We start from the raw sequence: 20181 nt of genomic DNA on the forward strand, positions 1-20181 counted from the left end.
ATAAAAATCATATGATTACTTCAGTGGACACAGAAAAAGCATTTGACAAAATCCAATATCCATTCATGATAAAAAACCTCTCATCAAAGCGGGTGTAGAGGGAATATGTCTCAACATAATAAAGGCCATTTATGGCAGGCCCAGAGCTAATATCATAGCCAATGTTGAAAGCTGAAGGTTTTTCCTCTAAAATCAGGAACAAGGCGGCGGGCTCCCTCGGGGTCCCCGCGGGCAGGCACTCCGGCAGCCGCGGCGCGATGGAGGCGCCGGCCGAGCTGCTGGCCGCGCTGCCCGTGCTGGCCACCGCGTTGGCGCTACTGCTCGCCTGGCTGCTGGTGCGGCGCGGGGCTACCGCGAGCCTGGAGCCTGCCCGCGCGCCCCCGGAGCCCGCGCCCCCGGCCGAGGCCAGCGGGGCGCCCGCGCCACCCGGTCCCTGCGCCGCGGAGTCCGCGGCCGCGCCCGAGGGGCCGGAGGAGCCCGCGCGGCCGGACAAGCCCGCAGTGTCGCCGGCGGAGGCAGAGGAGCAGGCCGCCGAGGCCAAACAGGAAGAGGAGCAGGGGCTGGACAGCGAGGAAGGTCCACCCCAGGCAGAGCCTGAGGAAGAAGACGGGGCAGAGGCCTTCTCCTTCAAATACAGCCCCGGGAAGCTGCGGGGAAACCAGTACAAGAAGATGATGACCAAAGAGGAGCTGGAGGAGGAACAGAGAACCGAGGAATAATGAAGTTATCCTTAGCCTCCTCCTAAAGGCTTTTCCTTTTGGCATCTTAAAACTTGAGCGATAAAGTGGAGTGCCCTGAGAGGAGCTGACAGGCTCTCTGGGGTGCCTCTTGCCCACATGAATCTGCCGGGCCTAGGCCCTCAGCCAGGACGCTCCCTCGGCTGGGAGGGCCTGTCCCTCCCTGTTTGGGTGGGTCACTTTGTGAAGCTGAAGGGTCTTCCTAGACTTTTATTTCGCTTATGACCCAACCTTCCTGTCTGCACACCCTCTGCACCTGAGATATCAACAATTTCAGCAATGCCATCATTTTACAGCTGGTAGTTTCATTCCAGCCCTCCTGCTTTTCTTCACTAAAGCCAAACCGTGAAAGACTTTGGGGTGTGATGCACAAATGAGGGAGCGGCCTGTGCGTGCTGGCTGGTCGGGGTGGTCCACTGCTCTCCTTCCCCTGGGGGCCCGCCCCCTGCCCGGCTCAGTTTTGGGGGTGAGAGACCTGTACTGAGGACTGGGCAGCAAAGAACCAGGACCCGCTGCCCGCTGCCTCTTGGCCTTACTCTCTATTTAGAGCAGGCTGCAGTCCAGCCCTCTTATTACTAAGAGGCCTTTTCACTGATGTTCTTACCAGCTCAGCTGAATCTCTACCTTTGCTTTGGCAGATGCAGTAATAATGGTGTTCGCTTAAAATAGATGTCTCGACTCTGCCTTTTCCTAGGCTTCTTGGATGAGTTAGAACTTCACCAGATGATCAGATCAGTTCCAGATTGGTTTCTTGGAATTCTGTATTGGACAACATTTGTACTATGCCAAACTAATCTGCGGTTTTTAGGTAGATGTCATTTAAAACTTTTTTTTAAGCAGTAAGTTTATAGAAAAAGATTTTCTTTCTATTTAATGGAAGGCCAGGAGATGTCCAGTGTCACCCCCTCAGGCATATTACATACCCAGGGACCTTCTCCTCTGGGTTAGGTTCAGGGGTTTAGGACAGACAAGCAATAGGGCAGATGGGAGGGTACAGCTCAGTGGTAGAGTCGTGCTTAGCGTGCCCGAGGTCCTGGGTTTCATCCTCAGTCCCTCCATTAACAGCAAAAAAGAATAGGCAACAAGGCAGCCGCCACCTAGAACCACGGGACGAACGGAAGCCATGCTCCTGTGAGCACACCTGCCCCCCACCACAGCAACAGCAGCAGGCCTGGATCTGACTGATTAATGGGTGACTCCCTCCACATTATTAAGTTTTTCTGGACACTTTCTGAACGTGGCTTATAGACACTGAGCTTCACGGATTCCCGATGGCTTGGATCTGTGTATTCAGCCTTTGTTCAGTCCAATAAACTTTGAGTAGATGGTCTTAAAAAAATAAAATAAATAAATAAAATAAAATCAGGAACAAGATAAAGATATTCACTCTTCATCATTTCTATTTAACATAGTATTAAAAGTCCCAGCCACAACAATCAGAAAAGAATTAGAAATAAAAGGCTTCCAAATTGGAAAGGAAGAAGTAAGATTATCACTATTTCTAGATGATATGATACTATATATATAACACCCTAAAATCTCCACCAAAAAACTATTAGAATTAATAAATGGATTCAGTAGCAGGGTACAAGATTAACATACAGAAATCTGTTGCCTTTCTATACACTAATAATGAACTGTCATAAAGAGAAGGCAAGAAAACAATCCTATTTACAATTACATCAAAAAATAAAATAAAATTCTAGAAATAAAGTAATCCAAGGAGGTGAAAGCCCTTTATTGTGAAAACTATAAAGTACTGATGAAGGAAACTGAAGACAATACAAATAAATTGGAAGGTATCTTGTGTTCATAGATTGAAAAAATTAATATTGTTAAAATGACCATACTATCAATAAGGCAATCTACAAATTCAATGCAATCCCTAGAAAAATACCAAGGGCATTTTTCTCAGAATTAGAACAAATATTTTTAAAATTTGTCTGAAAACACAAAAAAATCCCCAAGCCAAAGCAATCTTGAGAAAGAAGAAACGAGATTGAGGAGTCATGCTCCCTAACTTCAGAGTATACTACAAAGCTACAGTAATCAAAACAGTACAGTCTTGGCACAAAAACAGACACACAGATTAATAGAACAGAATAGAGTCCAAAAACAAATCCACACACATATGGCCAATTAACCTACAACAAAGGAGGCAAAAATATACAATGTGAAAAAGACAGTCTTTTAAATAAGTGGTGCCAGAAAAACTGGATAGGTACATGGAAAGGAATGAAATTAGAACATTTTCTTACACTACATACAAAAATAAACTCAAAATGCATTAAAGACCTAAATGCAATATCTGAAACCATAAAGCTCTCAGAAGAAAACTATAAGCTTCTAGAAGACACTCTTTGACATAAATCTTAGTGGTATTTTTAGGTTCTATCTTCTCTGGAAAAGGAAACAAAAGCAAAAATATACAAGCAGGACTATATCAAACTTAAAAACCTTTTGTGCAGTGAAGGAAACTATTAACAAAATAAAAACACAACCTACTGAACAGGAATAGGCATTTTCAAATGATATGTCTAATGAAGGGTTAATATCCAACATATTAAAAAAAAAAAGCTCATACAACTCAATATCCAAAAAAAGAGAACAATCTAATATAAAAATGGGCAGAAGATCTGAATAGACATTTTTCCAAAGAAGACATACAGATTGCCAACAGGCTTATGAAAAGATGCTCAACATCACTAATCATCATGGAAATGTTAATCAAATCCACAACGAGCTATCACTTCACACTTGTCAGAATGGCTATTGTCAAAAAGAGAGCAAACGATATTGGTGAGAATATGGAGAAAAGGGAATTCAAGTAAACTGTTAGTGGGAATTGTAAATTGGTGCAACTATTATGGAAAACAGTCGGAGGGTCTCCAAAAATTAAAAATGGAACTACCATATAATCCAGCAATTCCACTCCTTAGTATGTACCTTAGGAAAATGAAAACATTAATTCAAAAAGATAGGTATACCCCAATGTTTATAGCTGCATTATTCACAACAGTCAAGATATGGAAACAACCAAAATGTCCATCAACAGATGTATGAATAAAGAAGCTATGGTATATATGTGCAATGGAATATTACTTGGCCATTAAAAGAATGAATTTTTGCCATTTGTAACATGAATATACCTAGAGGGTACTATGCTTAGTGAAATGAGTCAGATAGAGAAAACAAATACTATATATTTTCACTTATATGTGAAATCTGAAAAATTAAAATGAATCAGTAAATATTACAAAACAGAAACAGACTCATAGATACAGAGGACAAACTAGTGGTTACCAGTGGTGAGAGGGGTCGAGGGATAGACAAAACAGGGAAAGGAGATTAAGAGGTACAAACTACTAGGTATAAAATAAATAAGATACAAGGATGCAATGTATAGCATAGGGAATAGAGCCAATATTTTATAACAATTTTCAATTAAGCATAATCTATAAAAGTATCAAATCACTATATTGTACACCTGAAACTAATATAACATTGTAAATCAATTATACTTCAATATAAAAAAAGAATTTCCTTGGAAAGTCAATTTGTTGAACTAATAATTCCTTTATATTTTATCACAGTCATTAATGCAGCAAATTATTAATACATGTCACAATTTGAATGAATCTCAAATTCACTTCACCAAGTGAAAAAAATCAGACTCAAAAGACTATCTACTGTTTGATTCCATTTACACAGTGTTCTTTTAAAAGGCAAAACTGTGAGAATGAATCAGTGGCAATGAGCAGGAGATAGGAGGGAAAAGTGTGACAAAGCAACATTATGAGGACTTTTTTGGGAAGTGATAGAACTGTTCTTTATGTTTATTATGGAGGTGATTATACAACTATGCATTTATCTATATACTTAAAACTGTACATAAAATATGTGAATTTTGATGTATATAAAGTTTAAAATAAATATTTAAAAGTGAAAAAATCATTAGTGCTATCCAATATCATCAAAATGAAAAAATAACATTAACACTCCTATCACAGTATCAGTATATCTGAAAAATAACTAGTCAAATTTGGATGAATCTAAGTCATTTTTTTCTTCTCATATTATTTTTTCTAATGAGAAATTTATATAATTTGTAATATACAAAACTAAGCATAAATCATTCATAAGAAGTCTTGACATCGGTCCCCAATTCATTCTGCTTAGAGAACAGGTAATAATTATTAATCACTGAGTTTAAGGGAATAGTTCTAAATATTCTAAATCCTCTTCTGTGTGTCTCACACTATATTTGTTCCACATAGTTGATGTCTTCTTTCCTTATTCTTTTACTGCTGAGTTGTGCACCTTATACTTATCCATGTATTCAAAGTTCTGCCTGTAAATAATGTTTTCATTTTATCCTTTCCCCTTTTTCTCCTCCTACTTTCCTCCAACTTTCTTTATTATCCCACCCTAACCCTAGATAATCAAGGCTGATCGCCTGGTATATACTCTTCTATATTCTTCTCCATTTTCATAAAATTATACACAAACCTATACATGCATATTCATACATATGGGATTTCAATCTTTGGCTTATGCAAATAAATCATCCAAACTTCACTGCATCTCATTTTCTCACTTAATACTGCATTGTGGAAAGTCTTCCAAGTTGGTTGGTATAAATTTAACTTGGTATTTTAATATTTGCATAATATTCCATTATATGAATGAACCATATTTCTCTTCAATCATTTCCCTTTCTTTCTAGTTCTTGATGTTGGTTGTTTTGGTGTTACATCATTACATATATCATTACATACTGGTGCTTTTATACCTATGGTAGTACCAAAGCTAGGAGTTAGAAATACATTGTTTAGTATGTCAAAGATATCCTACCACAGTATCTAAGGGAAAAAAATTTAAGTCCAGGATTGTTCTTCTCAACTTTAAGACTATAGTAAAGTACTCAGATATATTTTCCAACCATAAACAACTATAGTCCCTAATCAAGTGTTAATTATTCTGATTACCAGCTCTTATTATAGGAGTTCAAATATAGAGACTACCTTGCCCTCTAAACCAAACTTAATTTTGATGACAGGGATTAAAGATAGAGATGGATATACTTGGTGCCTTTAGATGGCCAAGGAAGTCCAGTTAGGTGGTACTCTTAACAGTAGAAGAGGATGAACAGCTAAGATGCTTGCAAAGCCTCAGTAAGCAATGCACAAGTATCTTGGATGAAAAATATAGTCACCATCAGAAGATCAAATACAAGTGACTTCTAAGAAAAAAGCATACCGTGAACAAGGTCAATTGATGCATTGATTGAGATATACCACCAGAAAATCTGTTTTAGTCAACAAGTTTAGCTGAGTAATTAGGTTAACACTCATAGCACATCAGTTACATTTAATAGTTACATTTCCATAATAAATTACTATGTTATTTTCACTGAGATAATGCAATAATTCTTTAGTGGGTTCCAAAGTGGCAGGATAATAGCAAAAATGAAAGCAAAAAATATTTTTCCACTCTATAATTTCAGATTTGATGCCTCTTCTTACATACAGTGATCTATGAGGCAAATGTTGTGCATATATTCTAAAGCGAACATGAAGATAAGTAACAATGGGGAATGTACAAGCATATTATATTCACTATTGAATATATTGGCTGCTGGATCCAATTCCTAGTGGTTGAATGCACTTTGTTCACAATATGTTATTCTTTTTCTGTCACTCCTTACCTGTCACCTTCCACTGAAATGTGCTGTATTTCAGGTCTGAGTCTGGTTTCCTTGACACAGTTATTGATTTCTATCCCATTCAATTTAGTTCATGTGAAAATACTCATGGCATCTTGACATATGTCTGTGGCTAATAATTGCATTGATCTATCATGTCCTGGGCTAAGTAGAGAGCAGTATGTTGATGATGGAAGAACCTGAATCTTATTAAAATTTATAGGAGGAGTAATTTGACTGATGATCAAATTAGGTAAAGCATGTAAAGTGCTTAAGATGGTGACTAGCTATTTTTATTTTTCTAATTTTCATTGACTAGCAAATAAAAATTACATCTAAATTGTGCATTCATGCAACATATTCATCCTTTCAAGTACATATATGATTTATTTTAAGGAATTAGCTTATAGGACTGCGGAGGCTGAAAAGACCTAAACCTGTGGGATAGGCTGGCAAGCTAGAGATTCAAGTAAGAGTTAATATTATAGTCTTGAGTCCAGAATCTTCAGAGCAGGCTAGCAAGCTGGAAATACAGGCAGGATTCCTATGTTGCAGTCTTGAGGCAGAATTTCTTATTCTTCAGAGAACATCAGTCTTTGCTCTTCAGGCCTTCAGCTGATTTGATGAGGCCTGCTCACATTATGGAGTGTAATATGATATACTCAAATACTACTGATTTAAATGTTAATCACATCTAAAAAAATACCTTTACAACAGTATCTAGATTGGTGTTTAACTAAACAATTGGCACCATAGCCTAGCCAAGTCGACACATGAAACTAACCAGCACAATCTGTGATATTATCTCCCAAAATCATTTAGGATAACAAAATTCTTTTTTAGTAATTGAGCATATTTAAAATCCTGAGATTTATAATTCAGTGCAGAAGTTTTTAAGAGAATCAAACCTATAGTATTAAAATTGTTGTTAAAAATTGTTTATATTTTGGTATTTTAAAAGTTAATACGCTTGAGGGTTTGCTCTATTGGAGAAATGTGTCAACTTGTCATTTTAAATTAAAATATGCAATTAAACAATTGATTTAAATTTATGAATTTAAAATGAAATCTTTCTAAGCTTATATACAAAATGGGAACATTTAGAATGAAAATTCCATGAAGGCAGGGATTTCCTTATGTTTCACCTACTGCTACCATCTAACTGCCAAGAACAGAACCTGTTCAATAATAAGTTCTTGAAAAATATTTGTAGGGTTTAGCTAAGAAAATTCAAGACTCACCAAACTTTCAGGTTTACTGGGACTATTCTGTTCCAGTTAGTTATATGAGTAATTAAAGTAAGCTATATAACTGAAAATATTTATGCAAATTTAAGTTATAAAAGCTCTCTTAAAGTTGATTTTTGTAATTAGCTATATATATGAATACAGTGATACTTAAAACTTAAATGAAAATCTAAAAGAATAACTGGCTTTTTGAGTCTGTGACTTTAATAAACTCAATATTACTTTTATAGCTAATGGAACTTATGAGTAACGTTTTTTTGTGCACTATAATCATTTTCAAGGATGGAAAAACCCTCGCACTTGAAAGATAGGTCAATAGGTCTTATGCTTATGGGCAGCTTAATTTTAATTCATTGATTTTTAGCAGGAAGAAGAGTAAAGAAAAAAATTAAAGAATTACTGCACTTTAGATAAATGTTTCATCATAACGAGGTATTAGTTGTTAAAAGAGTTCCCTGAAGTTTTTTAAATATTAAAAATTATTAAGAGCCATTTTTGATATATATATATTTTTTACTATACTCTTCTACATTAGGTAACACAGCAAATTGGTTAAAAGCATGAACACTCAAAATCAGATTTTCTGGGTCCGAAACCTAGTTCCACCACTTACCAAGGTGGCAAGTTACTCAACCTATATGTGTTTCAGTTTCCTTATCTTCAAAATTAGAAAAATAGTAATACCTGTCTCCTAACATTATTATGGTGATTGCATGAGATCATTCCTACCAAGTACTTTGAACAGTGCCTGGTACATATGCCTTTTATTAGGCATAGTGTCTATTAACTTCCTGTTAGGAAATAAAAAACTAGCCCACATTTCTCCCAAAGTACCTACCCTCAATTCCTGAGTTTCATTAGTAATGAACTTTGATAATATAAAAATGATTGTATAATTTGTATAGCCATTTCAAGCAACCACTATCTCCATGGTTGATCTGTTCTAATTCTATCAAAAAATGAAAAGGATTCAGTGCATGCCACCAGTCCTTTCATCATGGTTTTTCCATTCCTTGGAAGGAAGGAATGGAAAGCAAGGAATGGAAAAGCCATGATAAACTTCATCATCAAGTAGAGTATATTTTCTGTCTGTTTTGGTTTGTTTTTTTTTAAAGCCCATGGGCACTAAATTTTGTAAGCTCTTGCATATTTGAGAATGTCTTCTGCCTTCCAATAGAGTAGCCACTAACCGTATGTGGTTACTGAGCATGTGAAATGTGACTAAATCAATTGAGATGTGATATAAGTGTAAAATACACAGCAGATTTCAGACTTAGTGTATAAAATATTTCATTATTAATCTTTGTATTGATTTCATATTGAAATGATATTTTAGATATACCGGCTTACATAAAGTACATTATTAAAATAAATGTCACCTGTTACTTTTTATTTTTTTAATGTGGCTATTAGAAAATTAAAACTTACATGACTTGCATTATATTTCTATTGGAAATTACTACCTCAGAACTTCATATTCTCTGATATACTGAACCAATTGTAAGTGGCTTGATTATCATCTCTGGATGCCTTAATTATTTCTTATCACTGACATTCCATAACTTCACTCAGATATGTCCTGATGTTGAAATACATCAATTTTCCTTAAAAACAGTACAGAGTAGAATGCAGTGATGACACTGTTTTTTCACCCCTCCTTGTAAGCAAACCCTTCACCATGTAGCTATGAAGTTATTACATGTGGGAAGGTTGATCTGTCCCACCCTTGATCTTGGTCTCAAATGTGACTTGCCTAGGCCAGTGGGATATTAGCTGACATGATGCAGTCAGAGGTTTGAAATGTGCATTCTGGAAACTTCTCTCTCTTGCATCTCTGCCATAGCCAAAAGCACATGGCCGTCTAACCCTCACGTAGGATGAGAGACACAGAGCAAAACCAAGTCCTTCACTTGCCACAGTCAAGAACACCCTATATCAACCAACAGCAGGCAAAATCCAGAAATATGAGTGAACCTAACCAATATCAGCAGAACTGCCTAGCTGACCACTCAGTTACATGAGCAATTGAACACTTGTATGCCGCTGAGGTTTTGTATTTCCTTTTTTAAAACATATATATACTGATGCAGCCATAGATCTGTAGACTGAAATCTCTAAGTCAGGATAATTTCATTCTAGAATACCTTACAACGGTTTGTCTATTTCATTTATTCAGCACTCCCTTTAGGAAAATCAACTGTGAATATGTTGGATCTCTACCGCTTGTCTTTCATAGCAATGTTTTTTCCTTTTTAATCACAAACATCTTTTTCTTTCCTAAACTAACTTTGACAACTCTCACATATCCAAATTTCATTACCATAATTGTGTTCTCAATTGTATTTACAATTGTAGTATAGCTTTTAATGTGATTTCCTTTGCTCTAATGGTTTAATTATCCCTTTCTATTTTTTTTTCCTTGAGCTATGCTCGCTCACTTTCCATCTCCTTCTGTTGTCCTACTATCTTTTTTCAACTTTTGTCTCTTCTTTGAATTCTTTTAAATTGTTCTTGTTTCAAAATTATATCTCCAGGAAATTCCTTGAGTCTATGGATATTTATTTGTCCTAAAATTTCCTGTTTTCTGGGAAATTTCCATTTCTAATTTATAGTCGGCATCTATATTTTGCGTACCTGCTTTTCCTTACTTTTAACTGAAATATGTAGATAATCATATGGAGATTACTCCTTGGTTATTAGTTATCTTTGAAAGAAGGAAGTTTTATATGTCATCTATTTTCTGAAAAATACTCTGGAAAGCATGAAGGGAATGAGGGGAGCAGTCAGCAGTTTCAATGAAGGTCTATGATCATGCTTTCTACCTCTTAGCACCTCCTTAAATATTTTGCTTAGGGGAATTACTCCTCTCAATTTGCTGGATTAAGGAGATTGCTGTAGTCATAGATATGGGCACTCTAATCAAGGATCATTAGCTAAACTCTTAAGGATACTGACACTTATTTTCAGGGAAATCTATTGACTGCCTAAGTTCTGAAGGAGCATATTTTAGTTCCCTCTTCCTCTTCTTTCTTGAGTTCTTGAAGATCATTTTGTGACCATCCTTTTCAGCCAAATCTCACAGTATTTTGTATTCATTTTCTTAAACTTATGATTTAGACAATTTAGGATTTGTCAATGTTTATGTCATTGAAGAATGAGTTTTCTTTTCTATTTTATTTTCTTTTTGATGTTCTCAGTGGGATTCAAATAGGAAGAGTTAAGTTGAAATAATTTTACTCTTCAATGTTCATTCTTACATAAAAGTTCAGTCTTCAACTTATATACAACAAAATATGTAACTTCTGTATGTTGAAGCATGCTCACCTGAACAAAGTTTAATTAATTATGTAGGCAATTCATCAAAAATGGTTCAAAATGTTTACAATACTGGAATCTACTACAGTTATACTAGGCTGTATAATTTTATTATCTCCATGTCTAATAAAAAGTCCTCCACATTGCTTTACATGTTGCTGTCCAGTTTTCCCAACACCATTTGCTGAAGAGACTGTCTTTATTCCATTGTATATTCTTGCCTCCTTTGTCGAAGATGAGTTGACCAAAAGTTTGTGGGTTCATTTCTGGGCTCTCTATTCTGTTCCATTGGTCTGTATGTCTGTTTTTGTACCAATACCATTCTGTCTTGATGACTGTAGCTCTATAGTATTGTCTGAAGTCTGGGAGAGTTATTCCTCCAGCTTCTTTCTTTCTCTTCAGTAATGCTTTGGGAATTCTAGGTCTTTGATGGTTCCATATAAATTTTATTATGATTTGTTCTAGTTCTGTGAAATATGTCCTGGGTAATTTCATAGGGATTGCATTAAATCTGTAGATTGCCTTGGGGTGTGTGACCATTTTAACAATATTGATTCTTCCAATCCAAGAGCATGGGATATCTTTCCATTTTTTAAAGTCTTCTTTAATTTCCTTCATCAATGGTTTATAGTTTTCTGTGTATAATGCTTTCACCTCCTTGGTTAGATATATTCCTAGGTATTTTACTATTTTGGGTGCTCTTTTAAAGAGGATTGTTTATTTACTCTCTTTTTCTGTTGATTCATCATTAGTGTAAAGAAATGTGACCGATTTTTAAATGTTAATCTTGTACCCTGCTACCTTGCTGAATTCTTCGATCAGCTCTAGCAGTTTTTGTGTGGACCTTTTAGGGTTTTCTATATATAGTAACATGTCGTTGGCATATAGTGACACTTTTACCTCTTCTTTTCCAATTTGGATCCCTTTTATTTCTCTCTCTTGCCTGATTGCTGTGGCTAGGACTTCCAAGACTATGTTGAATAAGAGTGGTGATAGTGGGCATCCTTGTCTTGTCCCAGATTTTAGTGGGAAGCTTTTGAGTTTTTCACCATTGAGTACTATGCTGGCTGTAGGTTTGTCATATATAGCTTTTATTATGTCCCTTACACCATACACAAAAATCAACTCAAAATGGATCAAAGACTTACATAAGACAAGATACAATAAACCTCCTTGAAGAAAATATAGGTAAAACATTATCTGACATACATCTCAAAAATGTCCTCCTAGAAGAGTCTACTCAAGCAATAGAAATAAAAGCAAGAATAAACAAATGGGACCTAATGAAACTTACAAGCTTCTGCACAGCAAAGGAAACCATAAGTAAAACAAAAAGACAACCTATGGAATGGGAGAAATTTTTGCAAATGAAACCGAGAAAGTCTTGATCTCCAGAATATGTAAGCAATTCATATGACTCATTAAGAAACAACCAAACAACCCAATCCAAAAATGGGCAAAAGACCTAAACAAGCAATTCTCCAAGGAAGAAATACAAATGATCAATAGGCACATGAAAAAATGCTCCATATCACTAATTATCAGAGAAATGCAAATCAAAACTACAATGAGGTATCACCTCACACCAGTCAGAATGGCTATCATTCAAAAATCCACAAATGACAAATGCTGGAGAGGCTGTGGAGAAAGGGGAACCCTCCTACACTGCTGGTGGGAATGCAGTTTGGTGTAGCCACTGTGGAAAACAGTATGGAGATTTCTCAAATGACTGGGAATAGACTTACCATATGACCCAGGAATCCCGTTCCTGGGCATATGTCCAGAAGGAACCCTACTTCAGGATGACACCTGCACCCCAATGTTCATAGCAGCACTATTTACAATAGCCAAAACATGGAAACAGCCTAAATGTCCATCAACGGATGACTGGATAAAGAAGAGGTGGTATATTTATACAATGGAATACTACTCAGCCATAAAAACTGACAACATAACGCCATTTGCAGCAACATGGATGCACCTGGAGAATCTCATTCTAAGTGAAGTAAGCCAGAAAGAGAAAGAAAAATACCATATGAGATCGCTCATATGTGGAATCTAATAAAAAAACAAAAAACAAAACCAATAAAAACAAAGCATAAATACAAAACAGAAATAGACTCATAGACATAGAATACAAACTTGTGGTTGCCAAGGGAGCAGAGGATGGGAAGGGATAGATGGGATTTCAAAATTGTAGAGTAGATAAACAAGATTATACTGTATAGCACAGGGAAATATATACAAGATCCTGTCGTAGCTCACAGAGAAAAAAATGTCTCAATGAATATATATATGTTCATGTATGACTGAAAAATTGTGCTCTGCACTGGAATTTGACACAACATTGTAAAATGATTATAAATCAATAAAAAATTTTTTAAAAAAGTCCTCCACAAAACCATCTTCATCTCTATTACTAGAAAGGTCTAGAAATTTGGCAGGAATCTATAGAATCTCTCTTTTCTTTCCAGGAGTTAAAATACCAAATTATTCTTAGCAAAGTGAAAAATAAAATACTCTAGACATGTTCTTTCATTTATTTTTCCATTCAACAGACTTTGAAAAAAGAAAAATAGAATGACTGCATTAGAAGATCCATTATTCATGATGCTACTGGTGAGATTTTCCTATTACGTGATGACATACCACGGATGCTTCTAAAGGGAAGAACAAAACAAGTGAAATTACAGACGCTTTGATTTTCCTTTGAGGTAGAAAAGATGTAATTCAACTTAAAAAGACCCCTTTTCATTCACTATCCTGAGGTTATACTATTATCTAGGTTAGAATAGCAATATATTTTCTATACTTGGGTAGAATGCTGAGTGAGAAGACTATTCATACTCTTTGGTTAAAATATTATATGACAGAGGCTTGCTTCTTACTATGATGTTAAAAAAAACTGTATTTAGCATTGAAAACATTTTTTCTAACACAATTTTTTAATGCTTCTGAAGTAATTATGATAGGCCATTGGCCAGGCATGCTGTAAACACAAGGCTGCAATAAGAAAGAGAAAATAGATACATGTGACTGTGGACTAAGTCATGATTTGCCTTATTTGCAAATAGTTAAACCATTAAATATTCAGACGTATCTTTCTTTCTCCTCATTTTTATGAAAGACAGCCCCTGCATTTTTTCTTCCATCTCTGAATTTTGTACACAGTTCAATTAGTTGCTAGGGAGACATCAGGCAACTGAGTCACTCTTCCATTTCTGTCCTTTAATTACTGCATCATTTGCACATATTATTAACAGTTTCAGTAATCAAATTAAAATGAAAACCACTTAAGCTGATCTAAGTCATAAGTCTTTCCAGTTTTCAAACTTGAACCAATCCACAGACCTTTTTGCCTGGTCCTAAAAGTAAAGACATAGACAGACAGATAGATTGATAACAGATAGATCAAAATAGTGATATATAGATATGTATGAATTGATATTATACTATATACTATAGACAATTTTATATGCACATTTTCCATTTAACATTATACCACAACAACTTTCAATTTCCTAGAAGCATACTTAATGAGTCAAGGAGTATAAGCATTTAAAATAATTAATATATATATCTAACTTCCCTTCCAGAAAGCATATTAATTTCCATTTTTACAAACAGTATATCAGAATGCCTAACTGTCACCAAACATTAGCCAATACTGGATATTAACACTTGTAAGAAACTTTGTAGGGAAATACAGATTAGCAAAATGGCAGAGCAAGTAACTCCTGTTCACCTACAGAAATATAACAAAAAAATCAACCATAAGCTGTCTGAAAAAAAATTTTGTAGGAGCTCTAAAAAGCAATCAGAGATTTATGGCAACTAAGCAAACATTCAATCAAGAAAAAGCCATCTTCAAAATTGTTGGAAAGTTTCATGGAATTTTCACCCTCCATGGTGTGGCTGAGATGTTCCTGGTCTTGAGCAGCAGCAAACCAGTTCCTAGGCCCACATCTTGAACCAGCAAGAGCATAGCATATCTTATTTGAAAATTACTGTGTATTTATTCTACACTGTCTAGGGATACCTGAAGGCCTGACTCACTCATCTCTGTCTCATATAACTTGGAACACAGGCTGGAAAAGTCTTAGGCACTTCTCATAAAAACTACAATGAGACTATATACCTACATATGCCTGGGGCATAAGATTCTGAGTGAAGACACAACAGACCATCTAAGGTCCATATAATCTGGGGTGTGACTCTGGGAAATTAGAACATTCGAAAGCAGCAACATATGTGGGAAAACCTTGAAAACCAAATGATGGTCCAAAGAGAATGCATACTCAGAAAATGCTTGAGAAGATCTTCAGCTTCCATCTGGTTCCTAGGCTCAAATACAGCTAAATGGTAAAGAACTGCTCCAGCACAAACACAATCAGCAAGACAGAGAGGAGGTTGCTCACTCTTTTTTTGGGGGGACGGGGTTGGAACTTTTGTTTGTCAATTTCAGCTCCTTTCATTCAAGATATTTCCTTGAAACATCTGTCAAAACATTAGCTGAATATGAGCTAAGGAAATGGAGACTTCATATATATGACAAGGAATAGCCTTTGCAAAAAAAAGTTTTGGAACAATTTTAAGACATACTACAGCCATCAACAATCAACAAAACAAAACAAACACAGCAAACCATAGGGAAGGAAATTTATCTAATTTTCACAGTTATTGCATTATAATAATTAAATACCCAATTTTCAACAAGAAATCATAAAGGATACAAAGAAAAAAAGAAACATGGTTCATTCAAAGTAATAAAATAAACTGACAGAAATTATTCATGAAAAAGCCTAGACATAGATTTACTAGGCTAAGAATTTAAAACAACTGTCTTAACATGCTCAAAGAGCTGAAGAAAAACACAAAGAACTAAAGGAAATCAAGAAAAGGATACAAGAACAATGAGAACATCAACAAAGAGAAAGAAATTATAAAAAGGAATGAAATAGACATTCTTGAGCTGAAAAGTACAATAACTGAAATAAAAAATTTACTAGAGTTTCAACAGCAGATTTAATCACGGAAAAGAAATAGCAGTGAACTTAATGATATGCCAGTTGAAATCATCAAGTCTGACATAAAAAAGAAAAAAAGGAAAGGTGAAGACAGCCTAAGGGACTTGTGAGACATCATCAAGCTGATCAATATAAGCAAGAACTCCAGAGAGACAAGAGAAAAAGAAAGGACAGAAAAGATTATTTGAAGAAATAGTGGTTGAAACTTCCTAAATTTGAGGAAAGACATGAATCTACAAATCCAAAAACCTCAGTGAACTCCAAATTAGATATATCCGAAGAGATCTATACCAAGACACATTACAAACTGTTAAAAGACAAAGACACTTGAAAGTATCAAGGGAAACAACTCATTTACATACTACAAATTCTCAATAAGTTTATCAGTGGATTTCTCAGCAGAAACCTTGCAGACCAGAAAGCAACAGGGCAATATATTTAAACATTGGGAAAAAAACCTGTTAAATGAGAATTATACATCCAGCAAAAATGTCCTTCAAACATGAGAGAGATATTCCCAGAAAAATAAAAACTGAGAGTGCTCTTTGTCACTACATCTTCCCTACAAGAAGTGCTAAAGGGAGTTCTTAAGGTTGAAATGAAGTGACACTCAATAGAAATTCAAAGCCATATGAAGATATAAACATATCCAGTAAGGGTAAGTATATGGGCAAATTAGTATGTTATAGATAATCCTCATTGTAAGAAGAAAGAAAATGTCTGTAACATATACACAAAAGGAAATGAGAAAATAACTAAAACTTTGCAATAGAAAGAATCAACTAAACACAAAAGGCCATAATTGAGATAATTAGGTATTAAAAAAACCTATAAGACATAAATAAAACAAATAGGAAATAGCCATAATACAGGGGGTAAACTGGTAGCATGGATAAACATACATGATATAGCTATATGCTATGTACAAGAAATTCACTTTAGATCTAAAAATACAAATATATTGAAAGTAAACATAGACAAAAAGATATTTAATGTGAACGATAACCAAAAGAGACCAGGGGTGAATGGGTATATTAATATCAGGAAAAAGACAGTTTAAGCCAAAAACTGTTACAATAAACAAAGGACATTATATATTGATATAGGCTTAATTCACCAAGAAGATCTAACAATTACAGCATATGTACCAAACACCAGAGCACCAAAACATGAAACAAACTGACAGAATTGAAAAGAGAAATAGACAGCAACATAATAATGATTGGAGACTTCAATACCCCACTTTCAATTCTGGATAGAACAACCAGACAAAAGATCAGAAAGCAGATAGAGGACTTGAACTCAACGCTACAGATCAACTGGACCTAACAGGCATATACAAAATAACAACAACTGCAATCAACAATCAACAACTGCAAAATACATATTTTTCTCAAGTCCATGTAGAATATTCCCCAGAACAGACCATGCGTTAGGCCATAAAACTAGTCTTAATAAATTTAAAAGGACTGAAAGCATAAAAGTATACCTTCTGAACATAATATAATGAAACTAGAAATCAATAACAAGGAAAATGGGAATTTTTTTTAAATATGTAGAAATTGAACAACACACTCTTAAACAACTAATGGGTCAAAAGGGACAACACAAGAGGAATTAGAAAATACCTTGAGATAAATGAAAATGAAATACAACATATCAAACTTATGAGATGCTCCAAAAGCATGTTAAAAGGAAATTTTATAGCTATAAATGCATATTTAAATAGTAGGAAGATCTCAAATCAATAATCTAACTTTACATCTGAGGGAACTAGAGTAATGAGAGCAAATTAAATCTTAAGTTAGCAGATGAAAAGAAATAATAAATATTAGAACAGAGAAAGACAGAATAGAGAAGAGGAAAACAACAGAGAAAAATAAAAAACCAAAAACTGGCTTCTGGAAAAGATCAACAAAATTGACAAATTTTGGGGACTCAACATTATTAGTCATCAGTGAAAATGTAGGTCAAAACCACAATGAGGTATCAACTCACATCTCTTAGGATGCCTATTATGGGGGAAAAAAAGATAATAACTGTTAGGACGTAGAGAAATTGGAACCTTTATATGCTGTTGACAGGAATGTAGAATGATGCAGCCACTATGGAAAACAATATGAAGGTTCTTTAAAAAATTCAAAATAGAATTCCCATATTATCCATCAATCCCACTTCTGGGTACACATCCAAAAGAATTGAAATTAGGATCTGGAAGAGATATCTGTACCACCATGTTCACTGCAATACTATACACAATAGTCAAGATATGGAAACAACCTAAATGTCCACTGACAAATAAATAGACAGAGAAATGAATCATATATATATATATATATATATATATACATAATAGAATATTTTCATATTTTCAGCATTTAAAAATAAGGAAATACTAGAGGACATTATGCTAAGTGAAAAAAAGCCAGTCACAGAAATACAAGTTATGCATGATTCCACTTGTAAGAGGTTATCTAAACTGTCAAACTTACAGAAGCAGAGAAAAGAATGATGGTTGCCAGGGGCTACAGGAAGGGAGAAATGAGTAACTGTTTTACAATGAGTATAAAGTTTCTGTTATGCAAGATGAGTAAGTTCCAGAGATCTGCTATACAACCTAGAACCTATGGTTAACTATACAGCATTGTGCACTTTAAAATACATTAATAGATTAGATCTCATGTTAGTGTTCTTCCCAAAAAAATCCCACAAAGAATACAAGGACGTTTTAGGGAATGATGGATATGTTTAGTATTTTGGTTGCAGTGATGGTATTATGGGTGTGTGTATATGCCCAAACTTACAAAATGTACACATTAAACGTATACAATTTTTTGTATGCCAATTATACCTGAATAAAGCTAAAATAAAAGTCTCAAATTACTAAACTCTAAAATGAAAGTGAAGACATTACTACTGATTTTATAGAAATGAAAGGATTATAAGAGAATATTATGAATATTTATATGTCAACAAATTGGATAGTCCAGATGAAATAGAAATTTTCCTGAAACACATAATTTACAAAACTGATTCATAAAAAGGGAAAAAACTATAGACAAGTATGGAGACAGAATCAGTACTCAAAAACCTCCCAATGAAGAAAAGTCCAGAACCAGGTGGCTTCATTGGTGAGCTCTACTAAACATTATAGAAGAATTAACATCATTTTTCCTCAAACTCTTCAAAAAAATTGAAGAGAACACTTCCTAATCCACTCCATGAGGTCAGCATTGTCCTGATACTAAAACCAGAGAGACACTACAGGAAAAGAAAGGTACAGAACAATATCTCTTATTAATATTGATGTAAATATCCTCAACAGTATATTAGCAAACCAAATACAGCAGCATACTAAAAGGGTTATACATCATGACCACGTGGGATATATTTCCCAAATGCAAGGATGGTTCCACATATAAAAATCAATCAACGCAATATACCACATTAATAGAATGAAGGGAAGAAAAATTACACAATCATCTCGATGCTGGAAAATGCACTTAACAAAATTCATCAGCCTTTCTGGAAAAACACTTAATAAGCTAAGAATACAAGGAAACTTCCTTATCATGATAAAGTTATGCAAAAAAATCCAGAGCTAATATAATACTCAATGGTGAAATGTTAAAATCTTCTCTCCTGAGATCAGGAACAAGACAAGAATGCCTGCTTTGCCATTTCTATTCAGTATAACACTGGAACTTCTAGCCAGAGCAACTGGGCAGGAAAAAGAAATAAGGTCACCCAAATTAGAAAGGAAGAAATTATCTTTTTTTCAGGTCACATGATTCTATATGTAGAAAACCATGATTCCACAATAAAATGATATGAAGCTACTAAAGAAATTCAACAAGCTACAGGATACAAAATCAACATGTAAAAGCCAGTTACATTTCTATACACAATGAACAATTCAAAAAGGAAATTAAGAAAATGAGATAAAAAATACTGCCTAAGGTGATCTACAGATTCAATGAAATCCCTATAAAAATTTCAATGGCATCTTCTGGAAATAGGAAAACCCATTCCAAAATTCTTGTGGAACTCAAGGAAGCCTGAATAACCAAAACAATCTTGAAAATGAATAACAAAGTTGGAAGACTCCTATTTCCTAATTTCAAAACTTACTACAAAGCTAATCAAAGGTA

The 20181-nt window shown here is 34.8% G+C and overlaps 1 protein-coding gene and 1 pseudogene across 1 annotated transcript in view; one reads left to right on the plus strand and one right to left on the minus strand.

The window, feature by feature from the left end:
• The window catches only part of LOC140694505 (netrin-1-like), a 171713-nt gene that overhangs the window by 104768 nt on the left and 46764 nt on the right, over positions 1 to 20181 (minus strand).
• On the plus strand, positions 210 to 830 carry LOC140694455 (matrix-remodeling-associated protein 7 pseudogene; annotated as a pseudogene).

This window comes from Vicugna pacos, unplaced genomic scaffold (genome assembly GCF_048564905.1).
Source record: "Vicugna pacos unplaced genomic scaffold, VicPac4 scaffold_21, whole genome shotgun sequence".
Classification (NCBI taxonomy): domain Eukaryota; kingdom Metazoa; phylum Chordata; class Mammalia; order Artiodactyla; family Camelidae; genus Vicugna; species Vicugna pacos.